This window comes from Candoia aspera, chromosome 5 (assembly GCF_035149785.1).
Source record: "Candoia aspera isolate rCanAsp1 chromosome 5, rCanAsp1.hap2, whole genome shotgun sequence".
Lineage (NCBI taxonomy): Eukaryota > Metazoa > Chordata > Lepidosauria > Squamata > Boidae > Candoia > Candoia aspera.
In genome coordinates this window covers 44,643,005-44,658,990 of record NC_086157.1, presented here as the reverse complement: position 1 = coordinate 44,658,990, position 15,986 = coordinate 44,643,005, and the positions used below count along the sequence as shown (strand labels likewise).

Sequence of the window (15,986 nt, the reverse complement as noted above, 5' to 3'; positions counted from 1 at the left end):
TAGAAACTTTAAAGTGCAGCTGTTGAATAAACAGTATGAAGAGCTCCATGACATCTAATAAGATAATATATGAAGAGCATCTGCCTCCCTTTGGACTGTCCACTGGCCTGTGGAACACCTTTATATAGATACTGTAAGTTATGAGCATAAAAGGTAAATTATCTGAAATTTCTTTGCTAGTTCGGAAACTTCAAAAATATATTTTATATAAATTTAATATTAGGTAACTGGCTGATAACGCTACTCTAAGCTAATTAAAATTTGAAGCCTGTTTGATCACTGAAAAGAATAAGGAAAATATCTGAAGCAAACTAGCACTTAATGCTGAGGATGAAGTGTCTATAATGAAAAAGCAAATTTTGAGAACTCCCACAATGTGAAGGCAAGTATTATTGAAATTAAAAAACCAATTTTAATAGATAGTTTTTAGAAGCTGAAAGCTTTTATTAGATTTTTTATATTCTAAAATAAACAATACTGAGAAATACATTTAAATATAAACACGCTGGTTGATTCAAATTTTTCAGTCCTTTTAGAAGAAAAGAATTACTCATATGTCAGCTATATGTATATATATCTTGATTTGACTCCAGTTTTATTCTGTAGATAATGAAAATGATCAATAACTTGAGAGAATGAAGAAGCTTACCTTTGATAATTCTGTTGGATGGTTTACTTCAGAAGCCTTGGTAGTTCAAGGATTTTTCTTTCTTTGGCTCATATTTAAACACTTTTTTCATAGACAACAGCCAATCAGCCTTTACATTTAAACATCTGTTGTATCATATATTTTGAGACATCAAAACACACATGGAAGTGAGTATTATGGTTAAAGTATGCAGTCTTTCATTATGCATGTATAGATTAAGAAGACATATTATTTTGTTCCTTCAGATTGCCTGACATGGGTGAGGTAATGACAGATTTAATCCTTGCTTCCATTAATGGTTTTTCCAAATTGTCATATTTTTATTATAAAAATAAAATCAAGCATATTGTTACTTTATATATTTATTTACTTTATTTACTTATAAAAGTAAATTTTCCTTCCAGTAGAGCTTGATTTCTTAGAGACTGCATAGACTTATCCATGTCATTTTCATGGCAATAACATAGAAGTATTTTCCTTTGCTTTTTCCAAGATAGGTGGTCTCCTATCCGGATACCGGCCTGACCTTAGTTAGCTTCTGAGCCAAGGCTAGTTCTATCTCTTGGTGCCACCTGCTGAGACATGACTTGCCCAGTGTAAAAAAGTATTTATAATGGTTTCTGAAAGATTAATTATTTTTCAGAAATTAAACAATATATGCTTTTATTTCCTTCAGCAAAGGATCGTTACCTTGTTGTGGTGCTGGAGCTGGAGCACCTCAATGATGCCATGAGCTAAACCGTGAAGGGCCACCCAAGACGGGAAGGTCATGACAGAGAGGACAGACTAAATGCGATCCCTGGGGAAGGTAATGGCAACCCACCCCAGTATTCTTGCTGTGAAAACTAAATGGATCAGTACAACCAGAGATATGTCGGTATACCATCGGAAGATGAGACCCCCAGGTCGGAAGATGGTCAAAATGCTACTGGGGAGGAACAGAGGATGAGCTCAACTAGCCCCAGAGGTGATGACGCAGCTAGCTCAAAGCCAAAAGGACGACTAGCGGTCGAGGGTGCTGGCGGTGAACGGCGAATCTGATGTTCTAAGGATCAACACACCATTGCAACCTGGAATGTAAGATCTATGAGCCAGGGCAAATTGGATGTGGTTATTGGTGAGATGTCAAGATTAAAGATAGACATTTTGGGCGTCAGTGAACTGAAATGGACTGGAATGGGCCACTTCACATCAAATGACCACCAGATCTACTACTGTGGACAAGAGGACCACAGAAGAAATGGAGTAGCCTTCATAATTAATCGTAAAGTGGCTAAAGCAGTGCTTGGATACAATCCAAAAAACGATAGAATGATCTCAATTCGAATTCAGGGCAAGCCATCTAACATCACAGTGATCCAAATATACACCCCAACCACAGATGCTGAAGAAGCTGAAGTAGAGCAGTTCTATGAGGATCTGCAGCACCTACTGGACAGCACACCTAAAAGAGATGTTATTTTCATAACAGGAGACTGGAATGCTAAGGTGGGCAGAAAAATGACACCTGGAATTACAGGTAAGCATGGCCTGGGAGAACAAAACGAAGCAGGACATAGGCTGATAGAATTTTGCCAAGACAACTCACTCTGCATAACAAACACTCTCTTCCAACAACCTAAGAGGCTTTATACATGGACTTCACCAGATGGACAACACCAAACTCAGATTGACTACATCCTTTGCAGCCAAAGGTGGCGGACATCTATACAGTTGGTAAAAACAAGACCTGGAGCTGACGGTAGTTCCAATCATGAACTTCTTATTGCACAATTTAGGATCAGACTAAAGAGATTAGGGAAGACCCACAGATAGCTAGATATGAGCTCACTAATATTCCTAAGGAATATGCAGTGGAGGTGAAGAATCAATTTAAGGGACTGGACTTAGTAGATAGGGTATCGGAAGAACTCTGGACAGAAGTTAACAACACTATTCAGGAGGCGGCAACAAAATACATCCCAAAGAAAGAGAAAACCAAGAAGGCAAAATGGCTGTCTGCTGAGACACTAGACGTAGCCCAAGAAAGAAGGAAAGCAAAAGGCAACAGTGATAGGGGGAGATATGCCCAATTAAATGCAAAATTCCAGAGGTTAGCCAGAAGAGATAAGGAATTATTTTTAAACAAGCAATGCATGGAAGTGGAAGAAGACAATAGAGTAGGAAGGACAAGAGACCTCTTCCAGAAAATTAGAAACATTGGAGGTAAATTCCAGGCCAAAATGGGTATGATCAAAAACAAAGATGGCAAGGACCTAACAGAAGAAGAAGAGATCAAGAAAAGGTGGCAAGTATATACAGAAGACCTGTATAGGAAGGATAACAATATCAGGGATAGCTTTGACGGTGTGGTCAGTGAGCTAGAGCCAGACATCCTGAAGAGTGAGGTTGAATGGGCCTTAAGAAGCATTGCTAATAACAAGGCAGCAGGAGATGACGGCATCCCAGCTGAACTGTTCAAAATCTTGCAAGATGATGCTGTCAAGGTAATGCATGCTATATGCCAGCAAATTTGGAAAACACAAAAATGGCCATCAGACTGGAAAAAATCAACTTATATCCCCATGCCAAAAAAGGGCAACCCTAAAGAATGTTCAAACTATCGAACACTGGCACTCATTTCACATACCAGTAAGGTAATGCTCCAGATCCTGCAAGGTAGACTTCAGCAATTCATGGAGCGAGACTTGCCAGATGTACGAGCTGGGTTTAGAAAAGGCAGAGGAACTAGGGACCAAATTGCCAATATCCGCTGGATAATGGAAAAAGCCAGGGAGTTTCAGAAAAACATCTATTTCTGTTTTATTGACTATTCTAAAGCCTTTGACTGTGTGGACCATAACAAATTGTGGCAAGTTCTTAGTGGTATGGGGATACCAAGTCATCTTGTATGCCTCCTGAAGAATCTGTATAACGACCAAGTAGCAACAGTAAGAACAGACCACGGAACAACAGACTGGTTTAAGATTGGGAAAGGAGTACGGCAGGGCTGTATACTCTCACCCTACCTATTCAACTTGTACGCAGAACACATCATGCGACATGCTGGGCTTGAGGAATCCAAGGCTAGAGTTAAAATCGCTGGAAGAAACATTAACAATCTCAGATATGCAGATGATAGCACTTTGATGGCTGAAAGCGAAGAGGAACTGAGGAGCCTTATGATGAAGGTGAAAGAAGAAAGTGCAAAAGCTGGCTTGCAGCTAAACCTCAAAAAAACCAAGATTATGGCAACCAGGTTGATTGATAACTGGCAAATAGAGGGAGAAAACGTAGAGGCAGTGAAAGACTTTGTATTTCTAGGTGTGAAGATTACTGCAGATGCTGACTGCAGTCAGGAAATCAGAAGACGCTTAATCCTTGGGAGAAGAGCAATGACAAATCTCAATAAAATAGTTAAGAGCAGAGACATCACGCTGACAACAAAGGTCCGCATAGTTAAAGCAATGGTGTTCCCCGTAGTAACACATGGCTGCGAGAGCTGGACCATAAGGAAGGCTGAGAGAAGGAAGATCGATGCTTTTGAACTGTGGTGTTGGAGGAAAATTCTGAGAGTGCCTTGGACTGCAAGAAGATCCAACCAGTCCATCCTCCAGGAAATAAAGCCAGACTGCTCACTTGAGGGAATGATATTAAAGGCAAAACTGAAATACTTTGGCCGCATAATGAGAAGACAGGACACCCTGGAGAAGATGCTGATGCTAGGGAGAGTGGAGGGCAAAAGGAAGAGGGGCCGACCAAGGGCAAGGCGGATGGATGATATTCTAGAGGTGACGGACTCGTCCCTGGGGCTGCTGGGGGTGTTGACGACCGACAGGAAGCTCTGGCGTGGGCTGGTCCATGAAGTCACGAAGAGTCGGATGCGACTAAACGAATAAACAATGCTTTTATTTATATTTTATAGATGTATTTGTTTCAGATCAACACCGTGGGAGCATTATGAGCTTTGTTTTTAGAAATGAACTCAAGAGGTCCATGTTATATATAAAAAGAAAGATGGAATATAAATTCAATAAATAAAAAACAATGGCAGTGTTTTGACTTATTTATAACTCCATACTTATTTATAGGGTCCCAAACATGTCTGCTTGCTTTCCTAAACCTATAGTTTACTTTCTCCATTTTTAAAAAAATTTCGAACACGTGTTAGCTCCATCTCCAGGGGGAGATGGAGCTAACAGGTGTTAGAAATTAAAAAATAATACATGCTATGTACTATACTATGCATACTATAATACATACTATGTATACTTTTCTCTCTGCATGTAAGAATTTTAAAAATAGTTGGAACAGAGTTTTATAGATGTGTGTGTTAGTGTCAGTGTCAGTTTTGCCTATTTTTTCCACTGATGGTATCAGACTTCATGTGGATACTATTAATATATAAAGGGGGATCTGAATAAAAAATAACACCAAAGTTTGTGCTTGTTTCATTTATTTATAAAGTTATCCAGCATGTAGTGTGCCGGTGTGAAAAATAAATTTCCCCTCTTAATTTGGTCAATTCAGTTAAAGAGATAACTGGGACTACCCCTGACCTATGTACATTTCACAGACCTTGGCTCCCCTCATCAAATTCTTACCCCAGGGATTCTAAAAGCATATTATGTCCCAGTCAAAAAGTTTTTGAAGACTTCTGGTTAAAAAAAAAAAGATCCTATCAGTCTGGAGGTTTACAAAACAATTTCTAAAGTACTGGATTATCATTGATTCAGTCAGAGACAAAATCTTGAAATGGAGAAGGTTTGGGACAAAATCACTTCAAGAGTACAGCATAAAATTATTCAGGAAGTGAAGTCACTTCCCCCATCCCCCCCAAAAAAACTCCACAAACAACCCAGGGATTTGCTAACCTCTCTTACTTTGACAAAAGTCAGTGTTCGTGACTTCACTATCACAAAAACACAAAACTGTGTTTCACATGAGAGTGGCAAGAGTAAGCCATTGCTTACTAAGAATATTAACATTCATCTAAATTTGCTAAAATCACCTGGTTGATCTTGATAGCCTCTTATAGAATTTTCTGATATAAAGCCCAATTAATGCTTGTTTCAATACTTGGAAGTTATCAAAGTTTGTTAATACGGGTGTTGTCAAGTCTGATAGAAACTGAACACTGTGTTCAACATGAATCTCATAACAAGCTTGAAATTAGTAGTGTTACCCTTTTGGAGAGCTTTGCTACCTGAAACTTTGATAACTTCCCAGTATTGAAGCAAGCATTAATTGGGTTTTATATCAGAAAATTCTATAACAGGCTATCTCTCTGCTAGCTGGAGCCAAAGTACAGGTGAGTGATCCCTCAAGACAGTGATTTCAAACATACAAGCATATCTACAAGAGACTGGATGAACAACAGATGAATATTTTGAAATGGTCAGGTGGAAATATTGTAGCTGGGCCTCAGCAAGCTGTTCACGCTAGAACATCCTTAACTGAAGTTAATTCTCATGGAGGAATAGGCCAAAATAATTTAATTACTGATTATAGAAATACTTGCACATTACTGCGCTAAAGATGGGGCAGTCAGTTACACCATTTAAATCTAAAGGGGGCAATTATTTTTTTTCACACTGCCACATTGCAGTTTGGGTGATGTGTTATGAAATAAACAAGCACAAATCATTGGTTTTATTTCTTCACTAACTTCATTTATCAATCAGTGACCCACAGGAAGCTCATGTAACAAATATATGCAGAGCTTCAGAAATCTGAAAGGGTATAAATGTTTCTTCACAGAATGTGGGTCTTATTTGAGATTGATAATATACACACAATGTATATTACAATACATGTAGTCTTCTTAAAAGTTTCTGGCCAATGTAAATCATATAGATATGCTTAATTACAATAAAATAATGTACATTTTGACTCCTTTGTGCAGGCATAATTATGAAGTTGTGTGTCAGTGCTTGCTTCTGTGTTTGCTTTATTTTCAATTTTTAAACAACCTTAGTCATGTTACCTGTTTAACTTATAATTTCAGGCTGTTTAAAGAATTTTGTAATTACTGTAGATGTCAGGAAAGTTTCCTTGACTAAGCAAGAATGATGTAAATGAATAGCATTTAGGGTGAGAGGTGACTGTTTACAGTAAAAACAAAATGAAAAATGCTTGTCCAAATTAAATGACTGTATATAATCAGATTTTTTAAAAAGTAATAATTCTAAAGGGTAAATAAAGGGTACCTAGGTTTAACTACCTAGGAAATGTAGATATTTGGTGGCATATACTCTGGTTCTTCAAGATAATAAAATAATTTTTATTATCTCCTTTGAGGGGGAGATGGGCAGTAATAAAAATTTGATGGATAGATAAATAAAAAATTGTGGTAGTTGTGGCAAAACTGCAGTATTTATTGATTGATTGATTGATCGATCGATCGATCAAATGTATCACCGCCCATCTCCCAAAAGGGACTCTGGGCGGTTTACAATAAAAGCATATATATGTATGCTTTTTTATGACAACTAACATTTATAATTCACTTGTGTGCTTAATACTAATATTGCTTCAAGTATAAATGATAAAAATGTTGATTATTGATCTTTGTCCCTAATGAAAGTTAGTAGGATTAAATATATCACTTATCATAGATTGCTTATTGTAACAATACTCCTTCCGTAGAATACTTGGACGGAATAATATAGAGTAGATTTTTAAACTGTTTCAATGCATTACTGTGTAGCTATATTACTTGTTGTTTAGCCAGTTACAGTGAGGCCCCCCATTCTACGGTAAGTACTACTATGAAAGTAGACTTACCTTGTGTTTGGCATTCGAGAGATCATCATCCCAAGCCCACTTTCATCATGTATCTATTGCCATGGAGAAATATAATAAAAATGGTAGCAAAATTACTATAGCCTGAATGACATTTATAAAAATAAGATCTAATAGAAATGTATATTAACAGCAAAAAGCCCTGTCTGATTAAAGTTAATGTTTAGTCAGTAACAAATCCCATTCATTTCTGTTGCAGCCTAGAGAATTTTTGAAAATCCACTTTTTAAATTACTTTTAAGTAATTAAAAATAGCTTCATTATAATCACATGTTTTACTCCCTAATAAAAGATTAATCAAATGTTATTGTACATCAGAATATGTAACATAACAAATGTAAAAAATAATACAAATAAAAAATACGCAGTTGCATAAAGTACTGTCCTAATTTCTTAGAAGTGAAAAAAATTCAAATCCAGTATTATGACTACATTAATTTTTTCATCTCTTAATCTCTATTTCAGCTTGTAGATGAAAGCTGAGAAACCATATTCTCTATTTTCCTTTTGTTATTCCTTTCTTACAAGTGAAAAAATTGGAAGGAAAATGAGGTTAAATGCACGTCCCCTATTTGAAATTTTATACTATGCATTTAAGTAGAAAAAAGATAATCGTTAAAAATAATCTTATTTAAAGCAAGATGTAATCTTACAGATACAGTACTATTATATGGATCCATCTTTCTGTTTAGTAGGCAGGTCATTTTTAAAATATACTGTAAATGTAATGTGAAGGATAACAAAAAAGGACCAATGGAAATATAAGGAAGCAAAGGTTGAGGATTGGAAATGAGTCCACAAATATAGGAATGGAGAGGAAGGAAATAATAAAAGTTTGGAAACACAATCACCTTGGGAACAGCAACAGTTTTGAGGACAGACGGGCAATTGTAGTAGGGCTTGAAGCTAAATGCAAGTAATACTGATCAAACAGGAATACCTTTAAAAAAAAGTGGAAATTTCATTGTGACTACATTAGCATTAGAGGCCATTGAACCTGCTGGAGCAACAACAGGCAGGGCAGGTTATTGTAAATGGACTTCGGTTAGGCAGTGCCAATGGCATGACCAGAAGACATATTAGATCACTTAATAAAAATTGAACCTTCATTTAAGTCAAGTTTGGTTTTGGGTGACATAATTGATTCATCTGTGTAGTTTTATTGATGACAGTGTGGAAGTATCTTGCCATTGCCTTATTCTGGAATGCTTTTTTAACTTCTAGTCTAGCCCACAGGGCAAGCATTCTCTGGAGGCTTTCCCAAAGCCTAACACTACTTAGTTTCCAAGCCTGTACAAGATTGGGCAAATGTTTCCATCTGCAAACAAATCAAGAGTCGATAGACATGCTCTCTATAAATAAGGAGGGTTACAACGCATCCAGATAACTTTATTAAACAGATGTTTTGCATTTTAGTTGTTGAAGACTATGTCACAAGTCTTTATTACTGATAATGTTCCATTTCATGAATATCAAAATGTGGAAAGTGTGTGTGTGTCATTTATAGTTTTTTAAACCATTTATTTTTATCAAACATTTGGTGAATAGTAAACTTCTGTGCCTTTGGTGTTGGAGAAGACTTTTGAGAGTACCTCGAACACTCCAGAAAACAAATGATTCATTGAAGAAATGAACCCAGAGTTCTCACTCAAAGCACAAATGACCATGCTCACATTATCATACTTCTGACACATTATTTGAAGACTTAGCTCTCTGGAGAAGAGTCTAATGCTGGGAAAGGTGGAAGGAAAGAGAGGAAGAGGATGACCAGTAGCATGTGGATGGATTCAGTTACAGTGGCAATGTGTTATGGAGATCGCTGGCGAGGAAGGGGCCCCTCCCAGGGGGAAAAACGCCATGCAGTGTAGAAAGCCTTGGGCACCTGGCCAAGAGGATCAGATAGGACCCGCCTTAGAGTTTCTGGAGTTTTCCCCTTAGAGTTTGCTAGTTCTGCTTAGTTTAGCCAAGATTCTGTTATAGGGCAGAAACAATAAAGACTAGAGCTTCATTCCTGACTCAGCCTGGTTTCATTGCCTCATTCCTGACACAGTGAGTCCCCTTTTCGGGAGAGATGGGCTGTGATAGAAATTTGAAAAATAAATCTTTAGAAGACCTGAAGGACCAGCTTAGGGACAGATCATTATAGAGAAAATCTGTCACTAAGAGTCATCAAGTCACACATTATGATGGCACATAATCAGTTAATTGAAGTTCTGTATATTTGACTTAAGTTGATAATACATGCATACATACATACATGTACATATATGCAAAACTGACAAAATACATTAAAACCTGCTTTAAATTATTTTGACTATTCAGATAATGCTGTATGTTTCTCTGGTTATTGGAATGTAAGACAGACTGTTACTTTTTTCATGTACAGTAACTCCTCTGGAAAGGTAAAAATTGTAGATCTGTAGTGACTTCAAAAGTAAATTGCGCTTATGATACTATATATCATACAAAGTTTCTCTTTTTTTATATGCATTACATTGATCTGAATTTACTGGCTTGAAATGTAAGCTATGTCATCTTTTTAAGCAAAAGGTTTTCTATAAAACAGAATTTTCCTAAAATTTCAGTAAGGAAGTGTTTATCATACATAATCACCCATAGTAACCAACTTGGAACTAATTAAATAGGAACATAACCAGAGTGCAAAACTGTTAGTTCACCGAACATCAAAAGACCCAATTGCTGTATATGACAACTGAAATTAAATGTGGTAATCTACCTATTTAAATGTCTGAAACTTAAAGATAGATATAAAAATGCAGTTTGTTTCTACCTGTAATGTATTCTTATAGCATGAGATAATCAAAATGTATATTGCCTGACTACAAAAGTTTTGTTTAAGTATCATCATGGTTAGTAGGTTTTGAAGATAGCTCTTCCATTAACATATTTCTTGCTTTTCCCTTCTATATTTTTGTTTGTGGGTATGTCTGTTTGCTTTCTGAAGCCACACAAGCTTCAAAAAGCAAACAGACATACTGTTTAACCATTGCTATGTCTTCTCTAACAAGAATTTCATAAGCTATCAATCCTTTGTGGAAAATAATTACATTGTATTGGGACCTAATGTCTTATTTTTTCCTTTTTTCTGCAAAATTACGTCAGTGTGGGGAGAAAGGGAACAGTTCCAAGGGGTATCATGTCATTGAAGCAAATGATGAATCAAATAGCATAATATTTAGAACTCTAAATGATTAGCAGAGAAGTCCAGTCTTAGACTTCTACTTTGTTTACTCCCTTTAATAAATTCCCTAATCCAGTGCAAATCAAATGGAAGAATAGATAGGTCAGTACTGTTGGGAGTACAGTCTCTCAGTGGGCCTACTTCAGATGTAAAAAACACATGTCCATAGTTTATATAATTTCTGCAGTATTTGACAGGCAGAAGTCTAACAGCATGGCTGGGTTGGTCTGGCTGACCAGTTGTTCTGGATGGGTATATACTTTGGTTCTGGAGAATACTGTTGTACTGCCTCTCCCCAAAAAGCACCTAAATCATAGACAGGCCTTACAGAATGCTATAGCAACCAAAATACATAGCATTTTCTCTCATGTCTAATGTTGAACATTATTTTATTTTGCTTCACTAACTGGAAACTGAATAAAAATGGAAGTGCAATGCTGTGCACAGTACCAAACACATATGATTTCTTAGGCTGCTATGGATAATAATTTTGCTAAATGGTGAAAAGGCCCAGTATCTCCTGACCACAGTGGCAATCAAGCAGATCCCCACTGTGTTCCTTGAGATTTTTGGTGAGTAGTCTGCAGGTAGCAAGTAAGTAACATCTGTAGTAAGGTGGCAAGTAGGTAATGTCTGCCCAAGCATACAGTACGAGAAAAGTGAGAATATAAGCTATACACACCAAGTACAGTAGATGAGATACTGGGATAAAAATTCTAGCTGGGGCTGCTCACAACAACATTTCCCCTGCCATTTCAATTTTTTCTTCTTTGAGAAACCTGCATTGAGGGCATGGAAGAACTTATAGAAGGGGTGGTCATTTTTTATGTTTAGCCATTCTGAATGGATCTACTAGGTTAGCCTCAGCTGAGTCATGTTCTTCATCAAAACAAGTTTTTAAGAGTGTCTTGGTTGGAATCCTACATATTGGGTGGAACTGTGTTTAGTCTTGCGCACACTTTAATATTTAGGGCTTCATGAGCATTCTTCTCAAGTTCAAAGGGCTGTTTGAGTGGTAGGCACTGGAGAATCTGAAGTATCAATTGAAGCGAATATTTGTAGCTCAGGGTTGAACTGTAGAGTCCTTGGTGCTCTCTGAGCCTTGTTGTTTTCTTGCAGACATTTCATTGCCAGACTAGGCAACATCTTCAGTGCAAAGAGGGAGTGGGTCTTGCTCTCAGTTTATATACCGTGGCTTGCCCTGCCTGCATTGGTGGGGGGGGTGTTCTCTCCTTGGGAGTTCTTTGATTGGGCTGTTGTTTGCTGCTTGGTTAATAGTTAATAGTTGAGTTTGATGGTTCATCTGGTGTTAATCCTAGTGCTGATTTTTGCATATCTGGGTGTTGATTGCTGGCAAGGGAGTGTACTGGTCTTGTGGCTTTTCTATTGTCTCTCTTGAATGGTATGTAAATGTTGTTTACCTCTGTGTGTCTGCTGATGGCTGCTTTGTCTGAGTGCCAGGCTTCCAGGAATTGTCTGGCGTTTTTTGGATTTGCCTTGGTTTAGGATGCTCAGAGTTTCCCAGTTGAAACTATGTTTGAGTCTGTCCATGTGTTGTGAGATTAATGAAATGTCTGCAAGAAAACAACAAGGCTCAGAGAGCACCAAGGGCTCCACATCTGAAGTATACACTGAATTTAGAGAACGCTGTGGCAATCGTAATGTACAATGTTTTCTCCCAAATCTAATTAATTAATCTCTTATTTACCTGTTTTACAAAATAGAAATATATCCACAAAAGTTATTTTTGTTTTGACCATCTGATTTTTATTATTTTGTGAAGCCATTTCTTTCTAATTCACTTTATTCTTTATATACAAGGCCTAACTGTTAAATAAAGAACTTTAATTCCTGCTAGTTAAACTATAATCCACTTTGGTGCCTTCCCTTCAACAATGCTGGTGGGAAGATTTCATGGAACTCCTTATTTACAGAGAGTTCGCCTTTGTAGATCCAGGGAGATAGAAACTCTTGTCCTTGTCCTCAATCTGTGTCCTTTTTATGATACACCAAGATGTGCTTTGATCTCCCCAATCATTTCTGAATTTGAGGGTCATATGACAGATTTTATGTTTATTTCTTCTTAAGGGATGCTGACTCTACACCCACACACAAGGTGGCCAAATATTTTTATCAAGTTATACAATTGTGCAACACTTTTAATTAGATATGTTGTTTCACTGTTTTATTTTTTTATTTTTTCCTGACAATGAATTGTGGGACTAAACTATTTTTCTTCTATTGTAAAGGCTGGTCAAAGCCTGTAATAAAGAGATTTGATTGGATTGGATTCGATTGGATTTGTCATACTATAACTGATGAATACATTGTAAAAAAAATCCATATGGGCAGCTATGTAAAACAGCCTTTCCCTGTTCATTCCCTACTAGCCTGTTGGTAGACAGTACAGAAATACAAGGGGAAAAACATAGGTCGCAACAAGTATGCATGGCCTCACCCAATTTGGCTTTGATTCTGCCAATGTCTTACCTTAGCTCCACCTGCTAATAATTGGCATGAACCTTTCAACAAATTTCTACCAAAAATGTCCCTCCTTAGTTTTTTTTTAATCATGTCTGATTCTTGGTGACTGCCTGGATTAGTCCCTGCAGTTTTCTTGGCAAGATTTCAAAAGTTGTTTGCTTCCTAGGGCTGAGAGAAAGTGACAGGCCCAAGGTCACCCAGCTGGTTTCACCCCTAAGGCGGGACTAGAACTCACGGTCTCTCGGTTTCTAGCTTGATGCCTTAATCACTAGACCAAAGTGGCTCTTAACTTATTTCAATAAGACTAAATACTGAATTTAGCCTGTGAAGACTTAACGTCATGATACAGGTGCAGGAAATGGTAACCACTACTTTAATCTTGAATTTAAAAGCACATTACCATCTAAATTGATTGGGAAAGAACTGGTTCATGGTAACTTCCTATATTGGTCGTTTTTAAACACATTTCCAGAATAAATACTTAAAAAAAAGGCTTTGTCATTTCTTTTAAAATTACTTAGAACTGATAGTTTTGTTCTTAAATGTACTGTGGTTAAACTGCATTGTAACATCTTGTTTGATAGGGTCAGAAAAACTGTAGAACAGCTAAAAAATAAAGAACTGGTTCTCTTAGGCAAGAGCAGGAACATCAGATGTCTTCACCATTCTTGAAGGGATTTTACCAGATGTGTGCAGCATTCTTTGGAGTGTTCCTAATAAGGAAAGTTTGTACAGTTACAGAGCAGTTCTGCATTTGTATAACCCTGTGGAAAAGGATTTTCCTTGAAAGGAGGGGAGAGATAACAACTCCTTGTTTTGCTTCAAAACAATCTCATTAGAATAAACAGCATTTACAGATTGTCTCTTCTTTTTTCTCATATTTGGAAATATTAAACTGGAAATCCAGTTAAAAAATTCGTCTCCATTTCTCTTTGACTCTTACAACTGATAATGATTAAAAAAATGTGGCAACTGGAGGGACCGTAGGAGTTACAGCTTCAGCCATTTCTAAGGTATATAATATACAAGGCTGCAGGAATATTTATGTGACTCTTAATGGGTTATTCTTCAACGTCGGCTTTGTCAAGCTATTGAAGAACGTCGGTGGGAAAGCAGATTTTGGTTAATGGGTAAGAAAACAGTTGTTTTTTCATAGCTTTGATTGCGTTGTTTTATGGTTATACTTGAGATTGATTTTTATTTTGTTTTAACAAGCAATTAATAAAAATACTCCATTCAAATAATACTGTTCTATTCACAATATTTTTCTTGCTTGGTAAGAGAAACAGTTCTACCTACCACTTAAGCAAAGAAGTCAACAAACAGCACATTTTCAAAGATCTTTATTTTTGTCTGTTTTCATGATCTTGCATGTGCTGCTAGCACTCCAGAGAGGGGCAAAAGTTCTTCAGTCAGCAGGAGTATTGTGTAATTAAAGTCAATTACATGACTAGACTATGCCGGTTTAGTTGAAAGTACTGAAGTGTCTGATAAATTTTTATCATCTCTATAACCGAACATGTAGGCTCCATTATTCTAGTTACCAATAGCTGCCAGGTGGGGCATGCTAGACATTTAATTATACTTAACTGCAGGCTTTGTTACAGCTCACTGTATTCAGAGCTTTCCTCCACATTTTATAAATCATTCTAACCAAAGAAAATCAATCAGGACTACATACCAGCTCTGACCTGTGCATTTCTAGTAACCTTATGAACTTTTCATGAAAGCATACTCACCAGTTTCTCTGTTTAAGTCAGAGAAAAAGTAATAGTTTCATGCTGTCAGAAAATAGAACACTTGCATAACATTACATACGCATGCTAAGGATATTTTAAGTTAAGGGCCAAATTGTATTTGAGAATGTGTGTTCCTTAGGGCTGTACAGCCTTTGGTACTGGTGGAATGTCTCCCAACGTTGCTAGATACTAGATACTAGAATAGTCCGCCATATGATCAACCTGAACTAAATCTTCATATTTACAACTTTTCTCAAAGTATTATAGTCCCAAATTAATTATCATCTCCTGGCTAAAGTCTTGGGAGTATCTTGTAACACTAGTACAGTAATTGTTTCTGTTTTTCATAACACTTGGAAATTTTACAGCCTCTTTTTTCCTTCTCTTTGTCCAAGATAAATGTACTGTTTAGAACAAAGACTGAAACTAAAGGACAACATTTAAATTATTTGATTTATGTAAATATGGTCTATGCTAGTTGTTTTTTACGATATCTTGGCTCTGCCTTGGGGCAGAAACAAAAGATGATTCCCCCAGAGTAATGTTTTCAAGTTGGCTTAATAATTTAATAAAATGCATTGAATTGTTACCCTTGATTATGTTTAACCAGAATAAAACAACCATATCTTATACATACCAATTGCAGTTCAACAGAAATGTGTTACGTATATGTTTTTTATAACTCTTGACAGATAATGATAAAGTGTGTGTTCACTAATAGTAAAGTTGCCTATTCTTTATATTAAACTGTATACTTTGACCTGGAGTGTAGAAGATAATGACATAATACAGATGTAGTATGTTGTGATTTTATGTGATGTTATCTCTTAGCTGAGAATGCTATAATTGAAATAGTTGCATGATACTTGATTTACATTGTAATTTCCATTTATTATGCTATTAAATTCCAAAACAATAGTGTGCTTATTTCTGTAGAATTTGCAAACATAATAGACACTAAAATAAAATTCTTGGAGAAATAGGAGTAGATATAAAATGAATGCCTGAAGAATATTCACCCAGTATAAATCAAATAAATGTCTCATCAGTGATATTATACATAAACGTTCTACAGATTAATCTCTTCTTTGATTTTTGAGGATATTGTCGATTGGATTTAGATTGTATA

The 15,986-nt window shown here is 36.5% G+C and overlaps 1 protein-coding gene across 2 annotated transcripts in view; it reads left to right on the top strand.

Moving 5' to 3' along the window:
* Nucleotides 1-15,986, top strand: part of ARHGAP6 (Rho GTPase activating protein 6) — a 215,050-nt gene that overhangs the window by 149,431 nt on the left and 49,633 nt on the right. The window lies entirely within an intron of this gene.